Source organism: Protobothrops mucrosquamatus, unplaced genomic scaffold (genome assembly GCF_001527695.2).
Source record: "Protobothrops mucrosquamatus isolate PMUCROS unplaced genomic scaffold, P.Mucros_1.0 scaffold1869, whole genome shotgun sequence".
Classification (NCBI taxonomy): domain Eukaryota; kingdom Metazoa; phylum Chordata; class Lepidosauria; order Squamata; family Viperidae; genus Protobothrops; species Protobothrops mucrosquamatus.
The window spans coordinates 208,698-219,029 of NW_015387998.1; positions in this window are offsets into that span (position 1 = coordinate 208,698).

Below are 10,332 nucleotides of genomic sequence, written 5' to 3' on the forward strand. Positions count from 1 at the left end.
CTTTTGCGACCTTCTGACAAGCAAAGTCAATGGGGAAGCCAGATTCACTTAACAATCGGGTTACTAACTTAGCAACTGCAGCGATTCACTTAACAACTGAGGCAAGAAAGGTTGTAAAATGGGGCAAAACTCACTTAACAAATGTCTCACTTAACAACATAAATTTTGGGCTCAGTTGGGGTCGTAAATCGAGGACTACCTATATTTAGTAGGTGTGGGGGGGCAGTGGTGTTGAATTAAAGTTTTAAATGAGAGGAGATGCCTTGGCTGACTGGTTGGGGAATCAGCCAGATCTAAAGAAAAGTTGGGGTAAGCCTATGGGAGCCCAAGGGAGAGAACCCAGACCAGACTGGGGAGGAGGAGTTTTGGTTTGTCCTACTGGATTCCCTTATTGGTAAATGGGAAGTGATAGGAAAGTGGAGAATGCTATACAATCAATTGTGCATGCAAAGATGGAGATGATTTTTTTCACTGCTTTTATTTTACGGCTGCCTTACTGTATGTTAATTCTTCTGCAGTAAACTTCCAGATTTACAGTAAGTGGTATACAAATATATTAAACCCTTAATAAGTGGCATGTTTTGGGCAGGCCAAAGGCAAAGGTTAAAATTCTTTCCCTAGGCTTCTTCTACTATTGAGAAGCAGTCATTTGGTTACCAGAGGATCTTTCATTTGTAAAGTATTTCATAATCAGGATTGACCACTTGTAGATATACAGTACATCAGGGGTGTCAAACTGCCGGCCCGTGAGCCACAGATGTGTCATGTGGAAGCCACGTCCACCCCATTGCCCACAATGGCAAAACCAGCCTAATACATTGCGCGACGTCATATGACGTCACGAGTTTGACATGCCTGCAGTACATGGTCATATTATTAATTTTTGTTTGTGGGTGTACACACGCACACACATATTCCTTTCCTAGAACAAGATGGTGCTTATTCTCTACGGTAGTTTGTACCATTCATAGTTGATATAAGGAGAAGTGTAATCCTCTTCCCCTCCTGCTACTTAAGATCATTAGAAGCCATCTCTATCCAAACCTGATGTCTGCCACATAAGTAGTATTACAATTTGCATGATGCTCAACTGCCAGGGCTCTTGTATTACGGGAAGACATCCAGATGCATTCCCACTTTCCATCCTTCATTCATCTGCATTGTGGCTTAAAAGAAAAAGCAACAAAGATGCCTGAGGGGGAAGAAGCTTTTAGAAAGATACTTTCAGAGTTTGTCAATCTTTGCAAAGAATGGAGCAAGAAATGGCCAAAAAACATTTCCGTATCCAGGGCAGGTGCTGAAAGGCAAATCCTGATGCTTTGTCATCTGTCATAAAACAACGGGTAATAATTCCACAGTCATTATCAAGGGAATACATCACATTCTGGTCACCACAATCCCTATTGTGAAAGAGATTAGAGAGCCACAAGGACAAGAGATTCTGCCAAAGGACCGGACACATACAAAGGTACCTGGACCAACATAAGGTACAACGTGGCCGATCCTGATCATTTCAGCATCTGTTTTGTTGGTATAATTAAACTTCTCCATTTTCTGTGTGTCCATGGTTTCCAACGTTCATTTTATTCATTTCTCTTTCTATTTTCTTTCCCCACCACGTAACTGTATTCATTTGCATTCATTGTGCCTTGTCTGATGATTATGCCTGAGAGCTCACCTTCTGCTAAACCATGATTTCATTGTGGTTCAGTGAACAAAAGATGGCTTGGAGAAACTAAAACCTAAAAGTTAGTCATAAATCATGGTGTACAAGCCTGTCATAGTATGTGACCAAGCCAGAGTTAGGGTTTACATGACATGCGGCACCAAATGAAGCAAATCACAGCACAATTGGGGCTTAGAACGATGTGTAGGCTTAGCTCAGGGTAAGAAAATTTCCAAGGGCTGAGTGTCTGAAGACTGCAAATACTTGAATACTTCTCATATAACTGCCCAGATTGCATTGGCAGTGCTGTTTCTTCTTCGTCCGATCCTCGCTGCTTGAATGTTGGCAATGCTGTACTTTGCTTAGAGTGGTTGTGGCAGGTTTTCTCTTGCGGGCTTGACAAGATGCTTAGGCCTGTTTTGGAATGGCTTTGCATGTTACTGGTGCATTTTTGCAGCTCCAGGGGAGAAAATCAAGGACACTCAACATTGATTCGGATGTAGCAATTCTTTTCTTAAAAGGCTATAAGCCATGACCGGAGGGAGAAATCATGGAACGTTTTTCCATTCTGCTGTTTCTCAGCTACTGTATCAATTCCAGCGAGTTAATGATTAAACGGCATTTGCATCATTACAGGAAGGAACATAGAAGACTATTGCTTCTATGGAACACCTCTCATTCTTTCATGAAAATGAATTTTGATTTGCATGCCATTCTTATTTCCTTTCACTATTAAGATAGAGACAGAGAATGAGGTGGCTGGATGGAGTCACTGAAGCAGTAGGCGTGAACTTAAATGGACTCCAGAAGATGGTAGAGGACAGGAAGACCTGGAGGAACGTTTTCCATGGGATCGCGATGGGTCGGACACGACTTCGCAATTAACAACAACAACAAAAAGCTCTCCATCTGAAATCATTGGTAGATGATTAGAAATACATGTGCATTTGTAATGCAGCCCCTGTATGGATGCCATCATCAGAAATCATACCTGACTTAAAGACGTCTTAACATGAGCAGCATTCCTGGTGATAGCATGCAATTTTCTTGGCATAATTATGGAAATGGTGGACCATTGATGCCTTCTGGGTTTTTTCCCTCTACTTCCAGAGTAGATTACAACTCTGGAATCTGAGGCAATTCTCTCATCCAAGCTCTAACCAGGGCTGATCCTGCTTAGCTTCCAGAGTCAGCCACACTTAGCTAGATGCTGCTACCTACTATAGTTCAGACCCCCTTTTAATCTTATCACTGCACCTTATTTTTATTTTTATTTTTGTACTAGGTCACTAGAGATTGCACTACTTCTCAGATGCAAATTCAGTTTCATAATTATGCTGTGTAGTGGTTTGAAATACTTCCTTTTAATGATCAGGAACATATTTCTAGGGATTGAAAGATCAAAAGCATTGGACAAGGATGTTAGTTCTATTATCCCTTTGTGTAAACACGGGTCAAGGAAATAGGGATTTCCCACAGAGGTGAAAGTGCACCTTAATCTTTCTTAAAGAAAAGCATGCAATAGGGCTTAAGTCTAGGAAACCTTCACACTGGAATGTCTGCTCTTGAATGTGGCATTTGAAACTATTATACTAGCTACTGCACTGAGATGTTTTAGCATTAGTCACCCTCTAAATGATGGCTTTTAGAGATAGATGCTGTAACCTGCAGAATCATTTCTGCCTGGAGGATAAATAGAAGATGGATTTCAGTTTTGTTCTTGACACAAATGTTTCATGTGGCCTGGGGGAAAGTCACTGAGTCTCTGAACCCTTGTTGTCATCTTCCTCTGGAGAAAAAAATACTGGCTTTGCAAGAACGTGGACTTTGATGAAATCAGTGAAGGAACATCGTGTTGCTGTTGTATTGCATACCAGCACTTCAGGCTATCTAGAGTCAGGATATAATGATTTGGCCTAATGGAAGGATTGGGATAAATGAGAGATGAATCAAGATGGGGGGGGGGGAATGTCAGGCTGAAAATCATGAGAAGTTAATCTTTATTTGAGCTTAAAGCAGGTTTTTTTTTTTAACATCTGTCTCCTAGTAGCTGCATTGTGTTTATTTAGCATAACAGGGCTATATGTATATGTTTCCCATTTAGGAGGGGAAAGGCTTAGCCTGAAACATTGGGCTTTTTCTCTTCCATCTCTAATAACAACAAAAAGCTTTTATGCACTCTGTTCTTGTGAAATACTGCCTGAATAGATGAGGGTTTTCCATCTAAGTAGTTTCCCCTTAGACTACTGATTGTTCCTCCTTCCTTCCTTCCTTCCTTCCTTCCTTCCTTCCTTCCTTCCTTCCTTCCTTCCTTCCTTCCTTCCTTCCTTCCTTCCTTCCTTCCTTCTTTCCTTTCCTTCCCTTCCCTTCCCTTCCCTTCCCTTCCCTTCCTTCCCCCCTTTCCCTCTCTCTTTCTCTTATATTAAAGCAGATTGAGTGCTTAAAATGAACAAAAAACAACCACAGCAGTAAATACAATGGGGGAGCAAAGACATAGTAACAAAACCAGATATTGCACACCAAGTGAATATACCTCAGCCTACCACAGAGTTTTGGGAAACCATCAAGTTTTCAGAGATTTGGGGGATGGTGCAGTCTGAACCTCCAATGGGATACTTATTCAAAGAGCAGGCACTGCAACGGAGAAGGGCTACTTCCTGTATCCTGTCAGATGAAATTGCTTAAAGGGTGGGACATGAAGTGGAACAACTCTGTCGAATTGTAAGGGGTGGGCAGAACTGATGGGTGAGAGACAGTAACCCTCATAGCAGGGCCGTATGCCATGAAGGGATTTATAGGCAATAACCAGCTATAGCAGATTGGTTCTCCCGAGAGTTCAGTCACATTGTGGTCTTGGGCTGACAATAGAATGACAGAATTGGAAGGGACCTTGCAGGTCTTCTAGCCCAACCCCCTGCTCAAGCAGGAGACCCTATGCCATTCCAGACAAGTGGCTGTCCAATCTCTTCTTAAAAGCCTCCAGTGGTGGAGCATCCACAACTTCTGAAGGCAAGCTGTTCCACTGGTTAATTGTCCTCACTGTCAGCAAGGTTCTCCTTCATTCCAAGTTGCTTCTCTCCTTGATTAGTTTCCATCCCTTGTTTCTTGTTTTGGTACTTTGGAAACCTCTTCTCTGTGGCAGCCTGCTGAGAAGATGAGGCAGTAGGACTGGGTTCAGATAGGAGTGTGAGTGTTCAACTCTCTCCAGCCCTGCAGCGGCCCAAGAAGAAGGAAGGAGAGGGAGAGAGGGAGGAGTGGAGGAGAGAAGAGGAAGGAGAGAGAATGGGAGGAAGTGAAGGAAAGAGGGAAAGGGAGAGAAGGTCAGAGGAAGAAAAGGAAGGAAGGAGAGGGAGGGAGGGAGGGGTGGAGAAGAGAAGGGGGAAGGAGAGAGGGAGAGGAGGGAAGGAAGTGAAGAAAGGAGGGAAGGGGAGAGAAGGTCTCCTATGCATATAACATGGTTTCTTTCCACAGCCATCATTCTGGAGGACCATTTTTTATCAGTCACTTACCTGCTGGGCTGCCTTTGGGAGTGCTTATGTGATTGTTTATTGAAGTACGAAGCCCTTGGACTTGTTTTGCATTGGGGATTTCAATACATACTTTAGTTTTGTCCTAGCCAATAACCCCATTGCTACTGAGATCTAGCAAAAGGTGAGTTGTGGCTAGGCACAACCCAACTTTGTGACATATAACATACAATAGAGCAGGGGTGTCAAATTCAATTTCATTGAGGGCCGCATCAGCATTGCGGTTGCCCTCAGGGGGCTGGGTGGGTGTGGCCAGGGTGGGTGCGGCCTGCTGAGTGGGCGTGGATGGAGTGGGTGTGGCCTACTGGGTGGGCGTGGCTAGCTCTACATTGTTCATGTCAAGGGTGCCTGTGGGGGCCTGGGCAGGAGTGGGACAGATCTGAGGGTCTCTGGCAGAAGGGGGTGGGCTCCTGGCAAGTGCCAAGGCATGGTCCACTGGAGGAGCCTCACTGTTCCTCTCAGGCCATGCAGGGGGGGGGGCTTAGGGAGCTAAGACTGAATGCGTTTCAGCATAGATGGCCACCACAAAATTGTACATTGGCTCCCGGCTGGCCTGGGCCAGGGCCAAGGCAGAGGGGGGCCGTTCCCTCACTGTTTCCAGGATGGCTTCACGGGCCACATGAAACCACTTCGTGGGCCGCATCCGGTCCCCGGGCCTTGTGTTTGACATGTCTGCAGTAGAGTGTACATTCAAAGGAAGCCCATCCTACTTACAATACTTCGGACTAAATCAACCCTACCAAGATTGGATGAGTTCACAGGTTTTACTAAGCTAAAAGGCTATTTTGTTGCCTTTATTTCAATTTAGGAATAGACTTTTCCATCTGGATATAATGTGTAATGTGTCAGAAGGGGGAAAATTACTCAGTGCATAATTAGAGAATTATGATCCAGAGAAGTGGTGATGGGAAGTGGGAAGCACAAAGAAGTGATGGAAAATGAGAGGTCCTTGTGTCACTCAGTGGGTGAATGGCATTGGAATAATAATTTTGATCAAATACAAATGAAAAGTCCTGGCTCACCCACTCCTTTTTAATATAGTTGTAGATATTCAAAGGCCAAGTGTGGCCTTAGACCAGATAAAAGTTGTGCTTTGGAGGAGGCATGCAGTAAGGAGTGTTTATGATAAAGAAAATTTATTGCAACAATTGCTTGTAAGTCAAAGTGTTACGCTAAAAGATTAGGGAGCCTCTCTCTCTCTCTCTCTCTCTCTCTTTACTCCCCATTCTACTTAGAAATATACTGTACTAAATGCAAGTGAGATTTGTTCAGAAATAAGTGGGTAAAGCTTCTCAGCCTGAGAAATGTTGAGCGTGCATTCTTGTTTGGTAAATTTAGAATTAGTCTGTGGACCATGAGAATTGTAGGTTTGTTTTGTTCAAAATAGAATCTGTGACTAAATCAGTCTTCTCTGTTCTGGGTAATTGCTGTGCATGGTCTTCTAAAGAAAATGGATTTAAAGGGAATAGGAATACAATCATAGTAACTGACTTCAGCATTTGCTCTTTGTTCAAGGGACTTGCTAAAAAAAAACCACATGGGATTTGCGGAGATGGTTTTGTAACATGGACTAGATATACAACAGGCAGCCTGTGAGTCACGTATGACTTGCTGGAACTCAGATGCGGCTCTCAACATGCACAGCTACGTTCTCCTGGTTCCAGCAACATCCACCCTTTGGCCCACGCAGAGCCCCTCATTCTCCATGATTCTCTGTGCCTTCCTCCTGCCACCACGTCTTTGGGTCATCTCTCCCATCACACCCCTTCCGTCCAGGCTCTCATCTTAATAATAATAATAATAGTAAAGTTGGAAGGGACCCTGGAGGTCATCTAGTCCAACCCCCTGCTCAGGCAGGAAACCCTATACCATTTCAGACAAATGGCTGTCCAGTCTCTTCTTAAAAACCTCCAGTGTTGGAGCATTCACCGCTTCTGGAGGCAGGTTGTTCCACTGGTTAATTGTTCTAACTGTCAGGAAGTTTCTCCTTAGTTCTAGGTTGCNTGCTCATCTTCTTCCATAAGCCGCCATTGTCTCCCTCCATCATCCTGCCATGTTCTCCTTCCATCTCAATTGGCATCATACCATGTTTCCCTGAAAATAAGACCGGGTCTTATATTAAGTTTTGGTCCAAAAGACCAAATAAGCATTAGGGCTTATTTTCCGGTTAGGGCTTATATTCAGGAAAATATGGTACTAAATGTGTCCGTCTGGCTGATGATATTAACTGGGGCTTATTTTTGGGATGCGGCTTATATTACGAGCGCCCTGAAAAATCATGCTAAGGCTTATTTTCCGGCTGGGTCTTATTTTCGGGGAAACATGGTAACATTAATACAGGTAATCCTTGACTTACGACCACAAATTGAGCCCTGAAACCATGTTGTAAGTGAGAAATTTGTTATGTGGGTTTTGCCCCGTTTTATGACTTTTATTGCCACAGTTGTTAAGCGAATCACCGCAGTTGTTGAATTAGTAACATGGTTGTTAAGTGATTCTGGTTTCCCCATTGACTTTGCTTGTCAGAAGGTCCCAAAAGATGATCACATTGCCACCGTCATAAATATGAACCGGTTGTTAAGCATCTGAATGTAAATCATGTGACCATGGGGATGGGACCCCCGGTCATAAATGTGAAAAATGGTCATGAGTTACTTTTGTCAGTGCCTTTGTAACTTCAGTCACTAAATGAACTGCTGTAAGTGGAGGACTACCTGTGTTTAATTAATTGAATGTAATGTTTGCCCTGCTTTTACTTTTTAATAATTTCAAATGTGGTCCCTCTCCTTCTGAGTGTGGCTCCTGGCATACCTTCAAGGTTGGGTGTCTCTTGGCTGAACAAAAGCTGTGCATCACAATTTGGAGGCATGAAAGCCCTTGTACCTTTCTGCACAATGAGTACTTCTGCGCACAGGGATGGTGTGACATTCTCCCATTGTTACATGCTTCCTCAACCATGCAGAGAGAGCCAGAGAAATGGTCTAGAAGCAAATATTCAGAAACTGATATATAAACAAAAAGAAAAAAACCATTCCTTAAGGATGGAGATTGTTTTAGGAAGAGACTTAGGCTGTTCCCCCCTAATTCATTGGAGTATAAGAAGGGAGGGGAGGAAAAGCACCATTCGACATGCACAATTCTGTGATTAAAGAATCTTTAAATTAAAGAATAAAATACAATTCTAGTCTTCCTGTGGAGCTGATTTTTGGATCTGGCCTTACCTCATGGAGCTGACACTGTGTGCACACTCAGCTGCTGGGCAACGCTTGCGTACTTTCTTGGTTTGATAGCAGCCACCAAACTAGCTTAAGTTCATTTAAGGCTGCTGAAATAAGGATGAGCTGCTTTGGTTTAGGGGACGGATGTTTGCTTTTTATCTGCAGTCTTTTTTAAAAAAAGCTTGATTGTGTATTGTTTATACAGTTTAATTTCGTAAAGTGCTCTGGGAATGGTGGCCTAAAAGCCTATGCTAATGCGTGCGTTTAATCCAATGCTTTCTGATTTCTTGCTCATTATTTGTATAAGGCCATTTTAAAGCAGGTTCACGTGTTCCTTCCTTCACTCATGCACATTTGTCAGTCCATGAGTTGGAGTAAGTGAAATGTTGTTCGTTGTTGACCTTCCGCTTGCCATGCCATTTGACATAGGAAACGCACGACACATGTAAAATAAGCTTTAAAATTTTGAAGAAAAAAAAATGCATTCACAATTCATCATCACCTGCACCACTGCACTATCAATATACTCTATATACCCAGAGATCTTCATACTCTGCATCATCTCCACCATGGTTGTCACACACACACACACACACACACACACACACACCAAATGTGCGGGGTCTCCATCTACCAAGAGATTGCCACTTCTTGACATAATCCATCTAACACACCTTTTTACACCGAAAGTGATAGAGAAGTCTCCCTTCAGTTCATTAGGAACAGAATTAAGGAGAAGCATAATCTTTCTGTCAGTGCAGCCCTTTATTTGATAAACCATCTTTTCTGGTTTCATGGAAAATGAATGGGAAGGAACACCTTTATACTTTTAATGGCTTCAAAAAGACCTTGTGAAAGTATTTAAGTTTCCAAGCAATCTTTCCAAATCACGGTTTGGGCAAGTCAGAAAGGAGGAGCTGTATATTGTACCATTATTAAATGGATTTTATAACCGCATTAGTGCAAAAAATTAGCCAAGACACGTTGAATTAAATGGTCCTTCCTTTCATGTGTGCTAAATATTAAAGCACAGCCTTAAAACCATAGATTAAACAGCTGCTGTTCAGTTTAGTGCATCTTTGACAGAGCGGAGAGTAGTTTTACAATGAGGTTTAAGAGATCTGCTTTAAGATGAAAATCTGCTGTTATTTTTTATTATATTATTTATTATTCTGCCTTTGCTCCAGAGACTCAGAACCATTTAGGTTGGAATCGCTCTTCATTTTCACAGTCCCTTCCAACTTTATTATTATTATTATTATTATTATTATTATTATTATTATTATTATTATTATTAATGATTGGCCCAAAGGCATCAAATGAGTTTCCATTAATGGACTGAAACTTGGATCTCCCTACTCCTAGACCAATCCCTTAAGTCTGATTGATTAATTGATTATCTGCCATCAAGTCAATATCCTAATGACCACATAGATTTTCTCTGGGATAACCTGTCTCTCACCTGTTCCTTCAGTTCTTCCACTGAGGCAGCCCATGATTGTTATAATGGAATCCATCCACCTTGTTGCCGGGGTTGTCCTCGTCTTCTCTTTCCTTTAACCTTTCCCAGCATTATAGATTTCTCTAGAGAGCACAGGCTTTGCATTATGTACCCAAAGTATGATAATTTGAACCAGGGCATTTGTACCTTCTAGTGAGAACTCTGGGTTGAGTTTTTTTGATGATCCATTGGGGGTGTTTTCCTGGCTATTTAGCCTTATACTATACAGGTGAAACTCGAAAAATTAGAATATCATGCAAAAGTTCATTTATTTCAGTAATGCAACTTAAAAGGTGAACCTAATATATGAGATAGACTCATTACATGCAAAGCAAGATAGTTCAAGCCGTGATGTGTCATAACTGTGATGATTATGGCTTACAGCTCATGAAAACCCCAAATCCACAATCTCAGAAAATT